Raw genomic sequence first — 23,162 nt, 5'->3', positions numbered from 1 at the left:
TTTATCTTTCTCTAGTCCTTTCCATGTATGGTGATGGGGACTGTTGGCAGTAGAGTGGCTCCTTGACACATCAGGAGCACAATGGGTGAGTGAGCAAAGTAAGGAAGAGATGAGGACTGAGGCATGTTCCTCATTTCTTGGGACATTGAGCAAGTCACTTAAATCTCTCAGTCCCTTAATTTCCTTCTCTCCTCATTTTTCTTCTAACATTTATATGTCACAAGTCATTTCAGGGGCTCTTCATTATTACCTTTTTCAATACTCCAGTGAACCACAGTATCCCATTAGTAAGGATGCACTCTGGCCCTCCTAATATAGATCACAGCCCCTTCATGCTTCAGTAGAGAGCATTTTGTGAATTGCTATGACCAAAAATATTCATCACTTGGTAGTCAAGACTGTTGAGACCTTCTCTGCATTTAAGGAGGTTGCTTCCTGGAAGATAAGCTTGAATTCCATCTGGGACAGTGCATAAAATTGTTATTTTCAGCAGGGTAGTATTTGCTTTAGCTGGGCTTCATCAACATGGACTTTCAGAATGTAAGAGTCACTTTTACACCATGATAAGACATTGGAATAAAAGCATAGGTGCAAAGATCATAGGAGAAGGGAAGGGAATGAGTGTTTACATTGTACCTACTATGCCCCAGGGATTGTGCAAAGTTTTTCACAAATGTTTTCTCATTCCTCACAATCCCTACCTGCAAAATACCTACCTGCCATTATTATTTCTATTTTACAATTGGGGAAACTGAGGCAATCCCATTAAGTGATCTGTTCAGGACCATATAATGAGTAAATGTCTGACACCAGACTTGAATGTAGTTTTTCTTGAATCCTGGTCCAACACTCTTATCTACTGTATCACTAAGCTACCTCAATCATGAGATCACTAATCAAGAACTGGAAACTCCATTAGAGGCTGCCTAGATCAGTCATTTCATTTTACAGATGAGCAAACTGAAGCCATTGAAGTTAAATGACTTTCTCAAGATCAAAAAAAGTGGCAGAATCTGATTTGAACCTAGGTCCTCTGACTCTTAATTGAATATTTATTCCACTATACCAGACTATGAAGGCTCATTTTTCTTTTCTCCAATGTTTTATATTTCAGTTTTGTGTGCCATTAATTCATGTCTAATAAGCACCATTAATATGCTATGCACAGTATTAGACATGTAAGCTCATTCAGAGGGCAAGTAGGTTGTACAGTAGATACTCATTTTCCTGCATTCAAATCTGACTTCAGATGCTTACTATCTGTGTGACCCTGGGCAAGTCACTTTACCCTGTTTGCCTCAGTTTCCTCATCTACAAAATTAGCTGGAGAAGGAAATGGCAAACTTTTCCAGTATCTTTGCCAAGAAAACTCTTGAGTCTGACACAACTGAAAAAAAGACTCAACAAGCAGCTCTTTCAAGGGAGGGATCATATCTTATCCTTCCAGAACATTATATATATTAGTAGAGGTTCAGTAAGTAACAAAGAAAAACCCCTTTTCTCACAATAACTTGTAAGTTAAGTAGGGTAATTATTATTATTATGACTACTATGACTCTTATCATTTTACATATTAAGAAAATAAGTCTCAGAAAAATTAAATAGCTTTCCCATGACATACAGCTAGTACACATTGGAGCTAGAATTTGAAACTGGGTCATTTCTCTCTAAGTCCAACGCTACTCCACTACATTTAGTGATTGATTAATAGACACAGCTCCTCAAAAGTGGAATATTAACTTGTTTATTACTACTTGGGAGAGAATGATATGAATTATCAAAGGTTAAATAGTGACCATTTCAAGGCTGGAATTAGGATTTTCTGTTTCCCCAGTGGACATAGCACCATATTATTTCTCAAATGAACTAAGTAAGAATCACCAATGTAAGAGGAATATGGGGTGTAGAGGTATGGGGATTCTATGTTGGAAGGAATCATAGAGCAAAGAAAAACCCTTTTTCTCACAATAACTTGTGAGTTAAGTAGGGTAATTATTATTATTATGATTACTATGACTCTTATCATTTTACATATTAAAAAAATAAATCTCAGAAAAATTAAATAGCTCTCTCATGACATACAGCTATTTTCATTTAGCTTTTCATTTAAGAGATAGGGAAATAGGGGCAGCTAGTTGGTGTAGTGGATAGAGCACCAGCCTGGATGTCAGGACCCAAGTTCAAATCTGGCCTCAGTCACCTAACACTTCCTAGCTGTGTGATCCTGGGCAAGTCACCTAACCCAAATTGCCTCAGGAAATAAATAAATAAATAAAATAAAGATAAGGAAATAGATCTAGTGACCTGAAGCAACTTGTTTGTGGTTTCACAGAAAGTAGGTGAGTTTCTCTCACTACAAATGGAGCTATTTCCACTGTCATGATGCTGAGATCTCCTGATGCAGTACTCTTGTCACTCCATGATACATTTCCCCCAGCTAATTATTTCATTTATCATCTCTGGAAAATAATAACAATAACAATAAACAGAACTCTAGATCCCTTCTAGCTCTAAATTTATGAAGGTGAAACATTTCCCCAAAAAACAAATAATTTAGAGCATGGAAAAGATCACAGGATTTGAAGATCAAATCCTGGGTCAGTTATATGACTAGGACAAATGACTTCACCTTTTAGAAGTTTGGTTTCCTCATAAATAAAATGGAAATACTGAAATGGATGATCTTTAAGGATCCTTTTAATCTTAAATCCTATGATTCCTCAACCCTAATATCCAAAGAAAAGGTTCATATTTTTGACTTTCCTTATTCCCCCTGGCTGCAGTCTTCTTAGCCTCTTGGCCTCTTGCTGGTCTGTAATAGGATAATCTCTAATAGGAAGCTCCATTTCCCATGGCAGGGATAAAGAATTCTTGCTCCATTCCCCCAATCTGCGCTCTCTTTTATCAGCAACAGCCATTAAAGTTCTGTGATAGCTTGTTTATGATGTGGTGAACAGCTTTGCTCAACAATTCTTTCAGACGCTATGAGTAAACACTTGAGCCTCAATTTGCCTGTCTGCAAATTAGGGTTAATGCACCAGTTTCAGAAGATTAATCAGTGAAATACATTGCATAGAAGCCCAAGAGCCCCTATAAATAATGTTTCTGGATTTTAGTTTCCCACATCGGTAGAGCACTCCACCTATTTTTTATTCTCAATCAGAAAGGACAGTTTTCATCACTAGAGGAATGTGTGTATACTTGAGTAAATATGTGGAGTTCCTGTGTGATTAGATCAATTTTTAGTCATTATTATGTTTAAGACTGTGACCCTTTGAGCAATGAGTAAGACTGATTTCCCTTTGATAATCCCATGCTGTTGCTGGTACTTGAGAAGCTAGCAGAAAAGCTGGGCATCAGAACTGAGCTCTTCTGAACTTGCCCTATTTGCTTAAGTGAGTCATGCTTTTCTATACTTAATGTTCTATTGAGATTTATGAAGCTATTATCCACAGCACTTGTGTTGTGCTGCTTCAAGAATCAGAGAGGACCCGAGTTAGAACACTGGCTCTGCTATTCATTTCCTGTGTGACCTTGGGGCAACAATAGCGGCTACCACTCATTTGACAAAAGATTTGCCAAATGCTGGGTTAACCATAAAGCAATATATAAATGGAAGTTCTTATTATTCCTTGAAGGTCCAATGCAAAAAGCTCTGGATTTGAACGTAAAGAACTAAGTTTCTTAGGTTCTTTGAACTTCCGTTTTGTCAGCTGTTAAATAAGGAGGTTGCAATTTAAGACCAGTATTATTACCCCCACTTTACAGATAAAGAAACTAAAACTCAGAAATGGTAAGTGATAAGTCGGTTATTACATAGTTGGCAAATGTTGGGGTCAGGATTTATAGCCAGGTTCTCCAAGTTAATACTTTTTCCATTACATCATGGAGCTATATTCATTGTTAACCCCAATTATGCTCATCAGTACACCTAGGGAAAAAGGGCAGTGGTAGAGTCCAAAGTGACTTTTCTAACCTTGACTTCCCACCTATCCAGCACTCAAGAGTACTGGATTCATGCCTGGTAATTTATTATTATTTGTGAGAACAACTGCTATATGCCTCAAAACAACGACGAGGAGGGGAAAGGGCCAAAGGCTTCTTGATTTGAGATATGGAAGGGCAGCATATTTGCTTAACATGGAAAAGGAAGGAATCGTTGTGATTTGGGAAAGGATGAGTGTAGATTCTGAGCTATCTCAAGCATTTCAGTTATTTGAGGGAGAGAGATGAGTTTACTTTAAATATAACTAGCCAATATATCCAAACATTGAGAGTGAGATATGATTTCAGACTCTGTCATGGCAAAAAACAAAGAAAAGCAGGTCAGTTAGGATCAGTGGATCACTTTCTTGTTGCTTTTCTCTGGGGAAAGATAATTTGTTAGGAATTGTCAAGGTCTTTAAAACTCTTTGGGAGCGTCTGGCTCCTTGGAATTAACACAGCCTCCTGGAATCTCAGGCTGACAGAGGATTCTAGTCTGCTATGGTAAATACCATCATATGTCACTAACATTTGGCCTGCTCAGACTCATACTGAGGATGATTGTTATCTCTAAAGAAATCCCTTTAAAGGCAGCATGCTTACAATAGGAGGAGCCCAGGAATGGGTATCAAGAGATCCAATAAAAAAAAAAAAAAAACCTGCTTTGTGCTAACTCTTCCATCCTCCTGAAGTTCTTATTGTTTTTTTTTTTTCCTGAGAGTATAGACATTGTCATCTCTTTACTAATCACCCAATGGATTTGATGAAAATACCACTAAATCCCCTCTGCTCACTACCATCCCCTCTCTCATTTGTGCATTTTCCCATTCTGAAATTATGGCTCACAAAATACATTGACTGGATCTTAAAGGAGGTATAGAATTCAGTTTATGATACCTCAACCCTAATGATTTTCTTTTATTTCTCTTATTTATACTTTCATATTTTGATGCCATTATGGATTATTGTATCTTCTGATGAGCCCTCTTTGTTGATAATATTTAAAAAATCAAAAACTTAAATTAGTATCTTAAAAAAAAAAAACCCAAAGCTTGACTATATAAATAGGAGGGCCATTTGTTTTATTATTTTTTCATTGGTATTTCTACTTATTTACTTTTCTTGTATTTCTATTGTTTGGGGTATTTGCCAGTTAGATATTCTGTTCATATGTGGGGAGTTTGTTGAAGGAGAGAAAAAGAGAATAACATATGCCTTCTCTTATTAAACATCCATTTGTCATTGTGGTTGTGGTTGTTGTTGATTAGGCTGGAAGTTTACGAGGTAGGTCATTTAGGACTGTATCTTGAGTTTTACTTTTTGGTATATTCCCTTATACAATTTCTATTGAATGTAGAATAATCTTGTGTCATTTGAATTTCTTTCTTTTTTTTTTTTTAAGACTTGAAGATCTTTTTCCTGGCAGCTTGCAGAATTTTTTGTTTGTTATTGGAATTACACTATGTATCTTAGCATTTAAAGAGTTTTGATTGGTGCTTTGTTTTCTATATTAAGAAATTCTGGGCACTTTTTTTTTGCCTGATTTCTTACACATTCAAGTTTGTTTTGTTTTGTTTTGCTTTGTTTTCCAGGGGAGGGTCGCATTCTTTTTGAAGACCTATGATCCTTAAGTTGTTCTTATGTATACTGTCTTTAAGGTCAGAGGTTTTGGCTTACATAGGAACCATATTCTTTTAAATGATATTCTTTTTTCTTCCTCTTCTGACAGAATTTCTTTAGCTTCAACACTTTTATATTCCAAATCTGTTTTTCTCTTTCATGTTTTTAAAGGACTTAAGTTCTTTCCCTAAGTAGGTTTTGAGGCAGGATTGGTCACAGCTAATTAGGAGGGACAAAAAAGGTCCCAGCAAAGTTCTTCCCTTCAGACTTTTGCAAATTGTTAACTGAATTTGGTTTGTGGGACCATGCCCAGTTCTTTATAGATTTTCTCTATTTCTAACTCTTTATCTCTTGCAACAGTTATTAATGTCTAAGCTGCAATGATTTAACTGGTAGTCTTTTTGTTTGACTTATCATGTGTACTGCAAAATAAGATAGTCATTTGTCCCATGAAATTGTTCTTCTTGTGGTTTTTAAGAACATAATGAAATCAACTCTGTCAACATTTTTTAGTAAAATTATTTGGCCATAAGCTTTACACTCGCTATCCAGTACCATTACCAGCCATTCAGGTATCCAGGGCAGGTAGCACAAAACTCACCCAGGCTGGGAGTATAGTGGTAACTCGTAGAGTGGGCCCCTGGCTGAATAGGGCAGAAGCTTTGCCTTGGGCTAATTTACTCCTCTTTAAGAAGACTGCTACCACCTTTTCACAGGGCCTCATCATATCAGTGCTGGACTGTGAATGGACACCTGATTGCTTTAGGCCTTTGAAGTTCAGAACTCCCAAATTCTAGTGACCCACCAACCTCAGCTTCCTCAGTGGCAGAGATTTCAAATATAAGATTTTATCTGGGACTTGAAGAAAGCCAGAGAAATCAGTAGGCAGAGATGAGAAAGGAGAGGCAAGGACAATCAATGAAAATACTAGGATATGAGAGTTGGAGTGTTTTTTTCAAGGAATAGCAAGGAGTCCAGTGTCACTGCACAAATAATGGGGTAGGAGTGGGGAAGAAAAGGAAATCAAGGTGTAAGAATAATAGAAGTTGTGTGTGTGTGGGCAGTTTAGGATATGAAGGACTTTCATGCTAATTTTTTTATATTTAATTGTGGAAGTGATAGGAAACCACTGGAAGTTATTGAATATGGAGGTTAATAAGGTTAGATCTGTGCTTCAAAGAAAATCACTTTGATGGCTGAATTGTGGATGAACTGGAATGAGAGAAATACAGCAGCCTGTCCAATCAGTGAGCTGTTGAAAGAGAGCAGGTATGAGGGAATGAGGGGATGTACTATGATAGTATTAGAGAACGGGCATATTTGAGAAACACTGAAACCAACAGGCCTTAGCAATAGTTTGGTTGTGGGGGATGAGGAGTCAAGGAGGATATTTAGGTTTTGAGCCTGGTTGACAGATTCTTTGTCTAAGCCTAGTACAATACTTTCATGCATATTGTAAAAGCCTATTTTGTGTGTATATTTGTATGTGTGCAAGTGTGTGTATATGTATTCTCACAAACACATTATATTTCTCACAATAAATATTTATTGAATGAAAGAAATTAACAGGACTCAGTGGTACCATGAATTATTATTTGTAAAGTCTAAATTTTTTTTTGTAGTGACATCTTTCAAGTTTTAGCTATTTAGCTACTTAGCTCACTGGAAACCTTATGAAATGAGGCATTAAACTCTGAACCTTAAGTAAGGTAGCCTCACATGGAAGAATTTGGAGGTGAGAGAAGGAGATGGTCTATGATAAAATATTTGTGCAAAATATGAACTAAGCTTTGATGGTTTTGATTTTTCTTCTCTATGACCAATTCATAAAGCAATAAGAGAAATTAGCTTGACATTGTGTCAGCTCTTATTTCAAATAAAGAACTGTTCCTGAATTTCAATCCTAGAACCATTTGCTAGCTATGTGATCTTGAACACATTTGACCTCTCCAGGTCTCAACTGTTTCATCTCTAAAATGAGAAGATTAGACTACATATTTTCTATGATTCCCTCTAACTTTAAAGTCTGTTATACTATGCCATATGCCATAATACCTATTGGAATAAAGAGTATGCATATAAAAAATGGCAATATTCAACCTTTAAACAGAATTGAAATAATGCCCACATCATTAAAAAAAAAACACCCAGAGATTTAAGAGACACTACATATACACCAAAGCTCTGATATCTATTTACTAAGAATGTCTGCAGAGTTAACTACAGCACTTCTCATCTAGAGGATTCCTTTGTCTCTCTGATGTGGATACTCCTTCCACCCACGATTTACCTAGGCTTACTCATCCTATAAAGCTCTGGTACATATTTTCTTATAGAGCCTTCATAAGGATCCACTTAAGGGGCTGAGAGCCTTATTCTTTGGGGATGTAGGTTTTTTTTTTAATAGTATTTTATTTTTCCAAACACATGTAAAAATAGTTTTCAGCATTCACCTTGTGTTCCAAATTGTTCTCCCTCTCTCCTTCCTCCCTCTTTCCAAATACAGCAAGCAATTCAATATAGGTTAAATGTGCAGTTCTTCTAACATATTTCCATATTCATCATAATCAAATCAAAATCAGATCAAAAGTGAAAAAAAAAGCACGGGAAAGAAAAAAAAACAAGCAAACAACACAACAAAGGTAAAAATATTATGCTTTGATTCATATTCAGTCTCTATAGTTTTCTCTCTCAATGTGGATGATTCTTTCCATCCCAAGTCTATAGGAATTAGTTTGAATCACCTCATTGTTGAAAAGAGTCAAGGCCGTCACAGTTGATCATCATATAACCTTGTTGCTATTGTTTACAATGTTCCAAGAGTTTTATTCTTGATTTTTTTCTATTGCTTGGCTACAAATGGCACATGTGGGCTTTCCATTATTTATTCCCCGCTCTTACTTCTTGGCTCCCCTATCTCTTCTTTTCTAGTTATATATTTCTCTGAGAGCATCCTTATGCCATTCCTATTGCACAGTTCTTGGTAGGTAATGGGTTATGGAGTTCTCATACCCACCATATACCTTTTCATTGCCCTCTTGGTGACCTTCGAGTTTAATTCTTTAACTGCTCTAACATTCTATCACACAAAGTCACCCAGCACCAGTGGAACTTATGGCTGTTTTTTTTATTCCACAAAATTTCCTTCCTGGGAACAATAAAGAAAATTGCAACTTCACTTTGGACCAAACTAACTGAAGAATAAATTACAAGTAGAATATCGTGGCCAGGTTGGAACCACAGCAATTTGAAAATAAGTTAGACATGTTGTGTTTCATAGCTCTAATATTACCTCTCATGGGTCTGATGAATCTGCAGGATTGGCTAATCACTCTGGCAAATTACCCATTTACTAATCCTCCTGAAGGTAATGCAGTCTTATGGTAGAGAGGGAGGGAAGAATAAAACCTCCTGAAATCCTAAAACCCTGCAAAGAGTAAGATAAGTGTACTTCCTCTTTGGTATTTCAGTCCTACAGGTATGTTTCAGACTTTTATAGCTGAAATTTACAGGTTCTAATTAAGGCACCATTCTAACAAAACTACCAACATCTTGTCACTGAATGCGAATAAAATCATGTATTGAAAGTCTGCCCAGGAAGTGTGCTATAAATTTAATTTTGCTATTGTTGGGTCTCTTGGGAATGTGAAATGAGCCACTTCTGCCCATCCCAAGCATATCATTGAACAAAACACCCCAAACCTAACTTGACCTTCTTGAATTTGTCTAATCGAAGAATGGGAGCAAAAGGGACTGATGCCATGGGAGATTACTGTATGCTAGGAGGGTTATGAGAGAGGGCAAAGAAGTGGGAAGGAAGGAACAAGGATTTATTAGATGCCTAATTTATGCCAGGCCGTGTGCTATGTACTTTACAAATATTCTCTCATTTGATCATATATGTTTATGTGAAGATCAACATATTCTCTCTCTCTCTCTGGTGAAAAGAGATCCCTCCTCCCCAAAAACTTCTAAAAAGTAAAGGTTTTTGGCAGAATCCTAAGAGATAGTCAGTTTTAGAGGAAGGAGATAATAAGAGCCCTTATTTACAGAACACTTTCAAGTTTAAAAACACTTTTATAACAACTCTGGGAGTAATGGAAATGTGTATTTATTTCTTCCATTTTACAGATGGAGAAACTGAAACTGTGAAAGATTACAGGATGTGTCCAGGCTCACAGGATCATAGAATCACAGATTGAGAGTTAAAAGAAGTCTTTTAAGTCATCTACTCAAATACTTATTTTACTGATAAAGAAACTTGAGACTAAGAGTTTAGTGACTTGGAGCAGAGTTGATATTTTGAACTCCAGTCCTCTCATAACAAAGTTAGCATTTTCCTCAGTAAACCACAGTGATTCAAAATGTCAGGCTTAGAGAGAAGTAGGGAAAAAAATTAAACTGAAGTGATGGTTTAGACCCCTCAGGAGAGCAGCACTATGGTTACAGGAGGAATCTGGTATTTATGGCTGTGCTGTAGCCAAATCACACACCACCAGCTGGTGGAGGCAAGGTGACCCTGGTCACTACGGGGAGAAATATTATTCCCCATGTGTAGGAACAAAACTGAACTTACCCCATACTAAATATGGTTTTATCAGGAGTCAAGGACAGGTCTCCTGACTCCATCATTTATCACTTTCTACATATCACTGCTTCCAGATAAATTATCTAACCACAGATACTCTACCTAGACTTATTCCTTAATGGTGATTACACCTCCACCACCACTTTATTTCTTCCCTGTTCCAATAATTCTGGGCACTGATCAGAGTTCCTTTCTTTCAAACTTTCTTTCAAAGTTGTTTGTCTTTATTATATTGCTGTTAATGTGTAAATTATTGTCACTCTGCATCAGTTCATATAAGTTTTCTAAAATGTCTCTGAAACAATCTCATTTATGATTTCTTACAGCACCATAGAATGTCATCCCATTTATATATCGTAACTTGTTCATTCATTCCACATTCTATGGGCAGACCCTCAGATTCCCATTTTTTGTCAAAAAGCTAGAAATATTTGTATGCATCTATTAAGTTTATTTTGTTTAATTTTTTAAAAAAATCTATCTTCCCTTTAAATAGCCTTTTTCCTCTTTCCCTCCAATTTCTCCATAAATATATGTTTATAACTGCTCCTCCTTTCTGGTGGCAAAGAACTGGAAATCTAAGAGATTCTGATCAACTGGGGAATGGCTGAACAGATTTCTTCTTGTTTGTATATATGTCTAGTTGTGCATACTGATTATGTGAGATAATTTCCCCAAACTTTCTTTTCCCTTTCTCTCCAATGTATTCCTCTCCCCTTCTCTTTTCATTCTTCCTTTAAAATAATCAATATACAATAAAATCATTCCCAGGCCTTGTATAATTAGACTTCTTCTAATAATCTCTGATGATGACTGGATCAGAGAGAATACATGTATCACCTCACAATATTTGAATATTAGTAGTTTGTCCTTATTTAGTCACTTACATTTTTATATTTTTATAAATTTCTATATCTGAACTCCCAAGTTTCTATGCAATTTTGGTATTTTCATTAGGAATCTTTATAAGCCCTCTATTTCATTAAAAATCCATTTTTTTTCTCTGTAGAATTATACTTAGTTTTGCTAGCTAAGTTATTCTCACCTATAAATTTATATCCTTTCCTTCCTGAAATAATGTATTACAAATTCTCTGGGGTTTTTATTTTTTATTTTTATAGTTGGTGGTTGCTAAATCATATGTGATCCTGACAAGTGTTTGCTTGAGAACTGAATTCTTTCTTTCTGACTACATTCAATATTTTTTTCTTTGACCCAGCATCATTGGATTTGGACTCTGATGTTCCTGGAAATTTTCATATAGGGACTATATTTTCATTTAGTATTTTACCTTCTGGTTCAAGAATATCAGGGTGCTTTTTCTTCATAATTTCTTGAAAATGATGACTAGTTCTTTTTTTGATCATGGTTTTCAGGTAGTCCAATGATTTTAAAATTATCTCCCTTGGATCTATTTTTCCAGGTCAATTGTTTTTCTAATAAGAGATTTCATATTATCTTCTAGTTTTCCATTCTGTTTTATTTTATTGTTTCTTGATTTCTCATAAAGCCATGAGCTTCCATTTGCTAAGTTCTAATTTTTAAGAAATTATTTTCACTAATGAGCTTTTGTATCTCCCTTTGCATCTGGCCAAATCTACTTTTAAAGGAATTTTTTTCAGTGAATTTTTGTGCCTCTTTTTCTGTTTGCCCAATTCTTCTTTTTAAGACACTGCTGTCCTTGGATTTTTGTACTTCTTTTATCATTTTATCTAGTCTGTTTTTAAGGGTTTTTTTCAATATTTTTTTTGTGTCTCCTTTACCCAGCTGTTGACTCATTTCTTCATGATTTCCTTGTATCACTCTCATTTCTCTTCCCAATTTTTCTTCTATTTCTCTTACTTGATTTTCAAAATTTATTGAACTCTTTCATGCTCTGAGACCAATTCATATTTTTTTGGAGGCTTTATCTTTATTATTTTCTGAATGTGTGATTTGATCTTCCTTGCACCATAATAACTTTCTATGTTTAGAATCTTTTTTTGTTGTTGTTTGCTCATTTTTCCAGCCTATTACTGGACTTTTAGCTCTTTATTAAAGTAGAATTCTATTTCCAGGGTGGAGAGTTCACTGCCCCAAGCTTCAGGGCTTTTGTACAGTTATTTTTAGAGATGCTTTTAGGGACCTTTAAATTTTCACTTCTTCCAAGATGGTATGATTTAAGGAGAGGTATATTCACTACTCTCCTATTCTGTGCTGTGCTCTGGTCTGCGAGTGACCATTCTTTTTTGTCACAGAACTGTGATGAGAATCCCAGCTCCCCTAAGGATGCAAGCTCTGGTGTGTTAGTGCTCCTGCCACCCATGATTGTGCCCCAGATCCAAGTATGTGTAAAGCAACAGAGTCCTGCTTTCATTCCTCTTTCTGACCAGTTTTTTGATCTCCTTACCATTTGTGGATGAGCACTGTTACTGCTTCAGTGGCTCCCAAGGCCTGCTTCTGGTTTGTTGGGGCTGGGGCTATGCTAGCATAGCCTGTGCTGGACTGTACTCCATTTTCATTCTGGTGTACAGACCTTTCTTGCCAACCTTCTAAGTTGTCTTTGGCTGTAAAGTTATTTTATTCCATCCTTTTGTGGGTTCTGCTGCTCCCTGAATTGTTTTATGGCAGGCATTATTTAAAGGTGTTTGGAGAGGTTTGGGGAAGAGCTCAGGTGAGTTGCTGCCTTTTCTCTATTATCTTGGATCCATACCCTTCCCTTCTCCAACCCCCTTAAAACTCTTGCTTTATTTTTTTCTAGACATTTAAGCTGAGATGTGTTTTTCTCTAAGGCTTTCCCATAGATATTTTGGAGTCAATCTCTTCTAAGTTAGTGTCTTTAGCTGTTCCAGTAGCATAATTGTTCTTATGGTGGGATGCCTTTTAATTTTCCAGCTTACTTCTATCAATCTTCTAGCTTACTTTCTGACTTTCATATGATGTGTGAGCAGGATTCTTCCACATTTCTAGATGGGATTGTCCAATTGCTCCTTTCTTGGGTTATTGACTGCTGTGTTATTATAGGATCTTAGAGACAAGCTAGGGATCTACAAGCTTTTAGCAATCCCAACGTGGTCTGATACAGGAAGTCTGACTGCTGTCCCCAGTATAAGCTCTATAAGTTCCATCACTGGGTTTGGATGTGAACAACAATAGAATGTTTGCTGTACTCAGCCTGTATCAGCCAGCTAGGAAGCTCCTTGATACAGGGTGACAGAATTACAGAAATACAGGCTTTCCAGTGGTCTGAGATTCCTGCCCTAATTATTCATAGGTGAGACATACTGGAATTAAGACCCTTTTTTGCTCTTGGAATATGAGCCATATTTCTTCTGAGTCACACTGCTGCTCCTTTCTCAGAGCACACCACACAGAGCCTCCTTACTCAGATTGCCACCCCCTGGCACACGTCCACTTGTCAGTCTGCCTGGATCTGTGACTCAGAACTGGGTAGTGGGTGACAAAGCTGCCAATTGACACTTTTCCCCACTGTGGTACCTAAGTATGGCTCATATAATGAGACTTCCTCTTGTTGTGGTGCACAGCTTCTAGTGTCTTGAGATCAGCATGCTTCTGGCTTAATCCTGCCCTGTGTCCTTAAAATCTCTTTACCTGTCTCCCTATGTTTGTGTATGTTGGACAAATCCATCAGTAATACTCAATAAACATGTATTGAGCATTTACTATGTGCCAGGCACTGTGCTAAGCAATCAGGATATAAATAGAGTCAAAAGACAATTCCTGCTCTAGAGGAGCTTACAGTGTAATGGAGGAGACAATAGGGAATATATATATATATATATATATATACACATACAAATATATATGTAGGATAAATTGGAAATAATTAATAGAGTGAAGGCATTGTAATTAAAATGGATTGGAAAAGGTTTCCTGTAAAAGATAACATTTTAGTTAGGATTTCAAGGAAACCATAGGTAGATTGAGGAGGGTGAATATTGCAGACATAAAGGATAGTTGGTAAAAATGCCCAGAGCCAAGAGATGGATTGTAGTGTTCATGGAAAGCCAGGAGGTCAGTGTCACTGAGTTAAGGGTATAAAATTACTAGAAAGATAGGAAGAGGTTTGAATGTCAAACAAAACATTTTGTATTTGATCCAGGAAGTGACGGAGGGCCACTATAGTTTACAATATAGGGGAATGACATGGTCAGATCTGCATTTTAAGAAAATCTCTGCAACTCTGAGGTACACACTTTACAACTCTCAGATTGGCTAAGATAATGATAAATATTGGAGAGAATGTGCGAAAACTGGGACATTAATGTATTGTTGATGGAATTGTGAACTATTCTGGAGAGCAATTTGCAACTATGCCCAAAAGGCTATCAAACTGTGCATATCCTTTGATCCAGCAGTGTTTCTACTGGGGCTGTATCCCAAAGAGATTATAAAAATGTGAAAAGGACCCACATATGCAATAGTGTTTGTAGCAGCCCTTTTTATATTGGCAAGGAACTGGAAACAGAGTAGATGCTCATCAATTGGGGAATGGCTTAATAAATTTGGTATATGAAGTTAATTGAATATTATTGTTCTATATGAAATGATGAACAAGCTGGTTTCAGAAAAGCTTGGAAGGATTTGCATGAATTGATGCTAAGTAAAGTGAGTAGAACCAAGAGGACATTGTATACAACAACAACAAAATTATACGATGATCAACTGTGGCATTTTTCAACAATATTTCAACAATTCAATAATGATTCAAGGCTATTTCCAATAGACTTGGGATGGAAAGAACCATCTGCAACCAGAGAGAACTATGGAAATTGAAGGTGGATAAAAGCATAGTATTTTCCAAAAACAAAGTTTTGGGGGGACTGGAAAATGAATTGGAGTTGGGAGAGATTTGAAGCTATTGTGATAATCCTGTCAATAAGATATTGAACCTCTGAGAAGAGGCCATATTTGAAAGATACTGCAAAGGTGAAATTACCAGGCTTTGACAACACATTGGATATTGGGGAAAAAACATATTGTATATTGGAGTGAAAAATAGTGAGAGATTGAGGATAAATCCCCGGTCATGAGCCTAAAAACACCAGCTAGGAGGATGGGGTTATCTTCTACAGTAATAGGGTGTGAGAGGAGGCTCACTATGACTTTTTCTTGATTTCCTTTTCAAGATTTTGTCTGGTACATTTTCTAGATCTGTTAAAAGGAGTTTTTTTTTTTTTTTTGTTTATTTGTCTCTTAGAGATTAGGGGAGTATTTCTCACTATATTGCTTTCTATTGTTCCTTTCCTATTACTTCTTTTTCATCCATGTCCCTTACTCTCATTTCATATCTATAGTCAACCATTACCAAATCTTGTCATTTCTAACTCCATGACATCTTTCATACATCCCTTCTTTCCCCTCTTACAGCCTCCCCTCTTGTTCAGGTCCTCATCACCTTTCCCCCGGGCTATAGACTTTTAATTGGTCTCCCTGACTTAAGCTTTTTCCCAATCCAATCCATTCTCCATTTTTCATTCAGCTATGCAAGTAATTTTCCTAAAATATAGGTCATCAATATCCTCTTTCTACTCACCAATCCAGCAATTCTCTATCATCTCTGATATCAAATATAAAGCCCTCTATTCATCACTTAAAACTAGTATTATTTTAGCCCCTTACTATGTTTCTAACCTTGCCATACTCTATGATCCAGTTACTCTGGCCCTATTTGAGGTTTCTTGCACACAACACTCAATCTACCACATGGTTGCATGTTGGAATCTTTACAAACTGCTAACTCATTAGAGTTGATCTGATCTTACAAGAAGATGTTTTGGGTCAGAACCTGAAACAAGGTACTAAGTAGAACTAATTGATACAATGCTTGTGTTTGCACCTTTACTCCTTGGAGTTCACACCTTTGGGAAATTTTAGGGCTTAGTATGAGATATCTGAATTCATACCTCCCTTAAAGCTCTTAGGGCCAGAGAGCACTATGGGAGAAAACCCATAATCCCATTCTCTCAGAAGAGTCATATATAAGCCAGTGAAGAGTGATTCGAGGGAATATTTTCCACTTGGCTGGCTGGTAGCAGAAGAAGAGTTTTGAGAGGAAGAAGTTACGAGTTGAGAGTTCAGCGGAAGACTGAGAAGGCTCTCTCAGAGGCACAACCAGATTCATCTTCATCTCACACCACTGTGGTGGCTGGGCTCCTGCACTTCCCCCACTGAGACCAAGCTGGTCTGAAAGACTCACCAGAAAGCTAGCCGAGCCCCAAGTGAAGGAGACAAGAGATTCATTCCATCTTTGTGCTGGCTTTGGAGGTTGAAGAAAGCAGAGGCAGAGGCTGAAGGACAAAACCTTTGGATTTGGAGACATTCGAGGACTCTAAGCTAACCGGGCTATATTAGAGACAATAAAAGATCTGAACTTTTATCACCTGGCTGCGTTTTGAGGTGATTATTACTTTCAACTGATACTAAAGCTGCCTTCAGAAAACCTCCCCCAAGAAACCTACACCTTCACCCAGAGAGAACTATCCTATATATTTTAAAAGAAGAAGATCACCACAGCTGCATGTCTCTGTACCGATTATCTTGTATACCTGGAATAGTAGTTGCCTCTTAGTTCTTTGGCTTCTTTCAAGACTCAGTTTAGTTTCCATTTTCTGCATGAGACCTTTCCCGATTTCTGTTATAGCCACTACCTCTTTCTTTGAGACTGCCTTCCATTTGCTCTAATTACATTTTCCTGATTATTTTCATATTGCCTCTGCCATTAGAATATAAGCTTCTTGAGCTTTTTTTGAACTATTTTTGCTTTTAGTTGAAGCGTTCTCTCTGGGCTCACTCTTCAAACTAACTAGAACTAGGATATTGTCTCCTCAGAGGGCATCTGACTACAGAGGGTAGTCAGACTGGGAAACTCCTTCCCAGTTTCTAAGGGTAACCTTGAAGGAATTAAAAAAAAATTAAGAGCTGCCATTCATGAGTCCCCACCAGGGTGCTACCATCATTAGCTATCTAGAGTTAATTAGCTTTCAAAAAAGGAATGCTTTCTAGATGGTATAACAAGAACAATTTGAACCAAATTATCCTACTGAAAGTCTGGGACACATTTTTTTCCCCTGAGTACATAAAGGGTTCAAGGGGAGATGGACTCAAGTTTAGAGAACAACATGACAAAGGGATAACTCAGAATTTGATAGATGGAGATTCTTTTTTTCCTTTTCCAGAGTTCTCATGAAGTTCTAAGGAGTACTTTGTGAGGCTTTTTGCTGGGAAACCTTTTAGAGATGTGGTACTGTTAGTCTCTCCACCCAAAAAAGCTCCTCTGAAGTTGCCTTTTGTTGATATGTCTAGTATTTATCTCAATTGTCCAATAATATGGTCAATGGTTGGGGGCAAGGGGAAGTATAGGAAGAATGTAATGGTCCATTTAGGATCACTGTTCTTCCTTCTTGCTCCCATTTGTTTTAGGAGAAATAATTGGCCCCTCAAAGCACTTTGGTTTGTAAAGCTTACATCTTGAAGCAATTGATGGAATATCTTTCTCTGATATACATAGGCACAGAAATGTGTCTAATTTCTTCAACCAGTTTCAAAATATTTCATCATCTGATTTTATCCAATTGCTCTTGAAGTACTTCACTGCTTGAACTTAGTTTATGCTTTGATTTATTAGTTGATTCAATAGCTGTCTTGGAATTGTTCACAGCTAGTTTACAATTTGATCCTGGAAGGCAATCAAAGAGGCATTCTCATCTGATAAAGGTATCAAGTTGTAGAGCATTTTGTTAGTTACATTAATTGGTGTTCAGAGGTGTGAAATATTCCTTTAAAAAGGTCTCTGCCAAAATGTCTCTTCCCTCTTCCCCCCACTCTTCCAAATAAGAGTTAAAGGAACTATTTAACATTTTAAAAATCTAAGTTAATTTGACATCTCTGACATGAAAGATGGAAGACCTCTTACTCATTATTCCACAAATACATGAATCAGTTACTTACAAATATTTAATCCCAACAATGGGTAGGATGGGAATGATAGTTTGACACAATATTTATTGTACACATCATTATAATTCTATAACTGTATCTATCTATGTGCATAAGAATTGGATGACCAGTAAACAGGGGAATTGCTATTTCTTCACTGATTGTGCAACATTGTAAATGAAGCCCATGAACCAAAATAATTTCAATTATTCAGGATTTCACCAGGTGCTCATATAAGGAATCTTTATTCAAGTTGCTCAAAAACTTTAGATTATCATCTATTGGAGTCTTGCTTAATAGAACTCCAACCCTTCCCTTTGCCCTATTACATTCTTGAACTCTTGCAAACTCCTCTGAATTTTTTGAAAAAAAATTTCTTGGATTCTAGAAAATTTTTGCATAGAGTTATGTCTTTTGGAACTCAACTGAGATATTGGTCCATTCATAGAGAATATATACATTATCAACAGATAGAATATAAGCTCTTTGAGGTCAGGTTCCATTTTCATTGAAACAGATATAGATTTGTATCTCTCGCACCTAGCACAATTCCTGGCACACATCAGGTGCTTGATGAATTTTTTGATAATTATGTTGGGATTTAGACAATATCTAGATGGGAATGTGATTTGGAAAACTTGAAAAGGCTAAACAAACATAATGCCAGTTAGTAATATCATCTTCTCTGAAGTTATATTCTGATACCTCCCTCTGGCATAGAGGTGACCCTGGATTCATAAAAACTAAGACAATGGATTAAAATCGTTGGAAACTTTTACCAAGCTATAAAATTTTTAAATACAGACCCAGTGATGTCTGTTATCTGAGCACCAACCTAATTAATCCCAGAGGGTTCTATTACTAGAAGGTTGGCCATCAGGTGATAGAATTTTTTGGCTACAGTAATGCATAAAGACTGTCTACTGAGGTGTGGAGAAGGCTATTAGCTCCATCAATGGTATCATAGATCTTTTGCAATTTTGAAGTAATGCTTTAATGAGATGATTTGTTCTGGTATGTAATATTGTTATTCAACTATTAGAGGTCAATGTGTATTACTGTTAACAGAGATGTGACCAAGAATTTTGATTCCTGGGCAAATTTGATTTAGTGGGAAGTAGGGGAGAAGGTGGGAAAGAAAGGACAGTCCATTCTGATCAGGGTACAGTCATTCTGGGAGAAGGACCTGTACATTTTCAAGCAAAGTCATCTGAAATTTCTGGGCTCCTTGAAACCTATAAGTTTCCATTTAGCATCCATGCTTCATTCCCTGTGTTCTCAAGTTCTCTCATCTCTTTTTTTCCCTCTCCTTCCCATTCCTCTCTTTTCTTCTCCTGTTCTCTCTCTTTTATTTCCTTCCCTTCCCCTTTCTTCTCTTTCCCTTCCCTTTCCCTCCTCTCCTAGCTACTATTTTTCAGCAATCTCATTAGCTCTCATGGATTCAATGATCTTTCTATGCAGATGACTCCCAGATCTATTATTTCCATTTCTTATTTCTCTCTTGAATTCCAGTACTACATTATCAGCTGTTTATTATACATGTCAAACTGCATGTCTGCAGGCATCTTGAACTCAGCATGTCTGAAATAGAAATCATTATCTCCCCCTCTTCCACCCCAAACCCACTCCCATTTTGAACTTCCCTATTTCTGTTGCGAGCAAATGAGCCTTCAAGTCAACCAGATTTGTAATATGCACATCATCTTCAACTCCTGACTAGTCTCTCTTCCCACATATCCAATCATTTGCCAAAACATGTCATTTCTACCTCCATAACTTTTCTTGCATCTAACCTCATTCTCCTCTTACGGCACCATCATCTGAGTTCAGTTCCTCATCACGTCTTGCTTAGTTTATTTTAATAGCCTTCTAATTGATCTTGCATCCTCAGGCCTTTCTCTACTTTAATTTATCCTCCACTCAGCTGCCAAAATGATTTTCTTACACAGGTTTGACTGCATCAGCCACCTATTTAGTAAGGTTCAGTGGCTCCTAGAACATCAAAGATCAAAAATAAACTCTTTTGTTCAGCATTTAAACCTCTTCACAACCTGGTCTTTTTCTGTCTTTCCAAGTTTCCTTATATATTACATTCCTCTGTGCAGTCTGTGATCCAGTCATATTGAATTTCTTGTTATTTCCCACACAGGACAAACCATAGCATAAAGAAAGTAGGAAAGAGACAGAAAGTATTTAGGAACCAGTTTGGTGTGTGTGGTATTCTCTAGTTGGATTAGGAATTGCTGAGTTTATTAGGTATATTAGGGTAAATAAAACCCTAAGATTATACAAAATTGTTTCAGGATTTTTACACAGATTATCTCTGTTATCTTTATTTCTTCTCATATGGAAGTATTTGTCATATCAAATGCTATTTTGCCTGCTGTTTTTCCAGAAAGCTGACCATCAAAGGAATATATATATATGTATTTGCTATAGTTAGAAGTAGCAAATAAATGAAATGAGCATTCTTTATTATTGGTCTACAGAATATATGAACAATATATGAACTCTAAGCACAAAGCCATGTGTTCAAGGGCACCTGTGATTTCATATTAGTGCTATCACCTTGAACACCAAAATATCCATTAGATTTTCAATTTAGATTACCTCATAATTTTGATTGAAATTTTAAGGAGATGAAAGACTTTTGTTTGCTCAACTCTAAGCTGGTTGGTTTAGATTATCCTTAAGATATTTTTTCAACTAACATTCTATAGGAAGTAAGTAAGTACATACAATGGATCCTTGCTCAAAGACTGAATATGAGGTGAAGCTCAGAAAATTTCCACCTGCCAAGTATTAATCTGTTCTCCAATCCAACTCTCCTAGTCAATGTATTTTAGTATTTGCTGTAGTTTCATATTTTAAATGCATTTGTTTGCCTAATTTATCTATTTTTAAAACTTAAAATCTCTTGAAGGCAAATATATATTCTTTTTTTTTATGTATCCTTAGTGGCTATTACAGGACTATGTAACTGTGGGAAATAATATTTACTGACTAACATTCTGAAAAACTTAGAATTTAGCCTCTAGACCACTAAGTTAATCCTTAATGACATTCAAAATGTGGAAACAAGTAGTTTTTCCCAGTCAGTTTGATTCAATATAACTTAGAATGGCGCTCATCTCGCCCATTAGAGCTTTGCTAGTCTAAGTTTACAATTGATCACTAATACCTATAATTGATACATCAAGTGTTTCAATACATGATTTTTTCAAAACTTGTACAAAGTCCTTAGCTTCTATGACTTCTGTCCTCCTACTTCTACCTATTTAATCTTGATCTACTTGTTCATCTTGACAAACTGATTAAAAGAAACCTATTGATTATAAAATAGTTAATTCCTTAGATCTGGCTATTAATAGCATATTTTTCTTCCCCAATGCATCCTTAAGATTATCCAGGCCAGCTAGTGCTCAGCTTCTTAAACTGTGCTTTGCTGTCTCATATGGGATCTTGTAACTGAATGTGGGAGTTGCAAAAGTATGATTTATTATCAGTAAATATTTGATTTGTATGCCTATTTTAAATACTTACATACCTGGGATCATGTAAAAATCACTCAGGTGAAAGGGGCTCATAAGTGAAAAAAGTTTAAGAAGTCCTGAACTAATATACCCTTTGATGGAAGTTAAAAGGCACACAGTCAATTTTATAGTTCCACAATAGTATAAATATTCCTTTCCTCCCTCCCTCTTCCTCTTCCTTTTTTTCCTCTTTTTCTTTATGTAATCATTATCAATCAACATGCATTCATTAAGGATCTCTCATCATCTTAAGTATACACAGACTAAGGATGAATCAATTCCTCCTTTACAATCAAACTTTCTATATCCAGGCAGGAGAGTCAATGAGGACACACACACTAATTATAAACAGACTAAAAACAAATAAATACGATTAAAGAAGAAACTACAAACTATGAGAGTAGCATGAAATACGACCTTGATCCTTAAAAGTCTGTAATCTAGACCTGCTAAGGTTACCCAGCAGATCATATGCTTGTTTTCTGTATGAAGGTTGGCTTTATATAGGATTTCAGTTCTATTTTTGTCCTTCTCAGTCATTCCCACCAACTGTCAACCAACTGTCCCATACAGGACAAGGAAGCCAACCTGGCTGAAACAGCAAGATACCCTCAGAGAGTTACAGGAGGCAGGATGTACCATCAAATCACACCGCCATCACTACTTCAACTACTATCTCCTCTCAGACACTGATGGGGTCAGGACCTTGAGCCCAAGAGCTTGGGAATAGCATTGTTTCTATGCCAGTCCCCTCAGTCACCATCCTGGGAAGCAATCCCTGTGTAGAGGCAGCCTGACAAATCCTCCTACAGGTGCTACAGACACAGTTACTGAAGACCCAGAAAGTTTTTGTCAACCATTGGTATTCTCAAATGATTCCACTTCAGAATCTTACATGACTTTATCAGTGAAAATACATTTAAGAAGCATTGAAGTTACACATTATACATAGTTTTGGACTTTTAAAGCATATTGATCAATATACTAAAATATATTGATCAATATATTGATATTAGATTTTTTTTTCTCTAAAAATATGATTTGTTATATGGGATGACTCTCTAGATGGAGGATGCTTGAGACAGCTATGATGATGTAAGAAACAGAAGACATTACCTCTGCTTTGTGCTATACTCTTGAAGTTCAAGGGATTTCCATGTGAGTTGTAGCAGAATCCTTTCTTATGTGTTGTTCCCCTCAATTAGAATGTTTTTCTAGCTGTATCCCCTTGGCACTTATCACACTGCTTTGCATGCTTTATTAAGCTTTTATTCATTTATTCAAGATTTTTCAATAGTTAATTTCAGCTATACACAATTTTATTATATTTGCATTTAATTCTGAATTATAGCTATTGAGCTGGAAAGTATTAGAGTTGTCAAAGAACCTTTGTGACCATTTAGTCCAATCCCTTTCTGTGGGATAAGGATAGCCCATAGAGGTTGAGTGACTTGTCCATACTGATTGTATTGGCATTTATATTTGAACTCCAGGACTTC

At 36.5% G+C, this 23,162-nt stretch overlaps 1 protein-coding gene across 1 annotated transcript in view; it reads right to left on the bottom strand.

Moving 5' to 3' along the window:
• The window catches only part of CACNA1C (calcium voltage-gated channel subunit alpha1 C), an 808,853-nt gene that overhangs the window by 312,778 nt on the left and 472,913 nt on the right, over positions 1–23,162 (bottom strand). The window lies entirely within an intron of this gene.

Source organism: Antechinus flavipes, chromosome 5 (genome assembly GCF_016432865.1).
Source record: "Antechinus flavipes isolate AdamAnt ecotype Samford, QLD, Australia chromosome 5, AdamAnt_v2, whole genome shotgun sequence".
NCBI lineage: Eukaryota > Metazoa > Chordata > Mammalia > Dasyuromorphia > Dasyuridae > Antechinus > Antechinus flavipes.
This window is presented reverse-complemented; position numbering and strand designations above follow the sequence as displayed.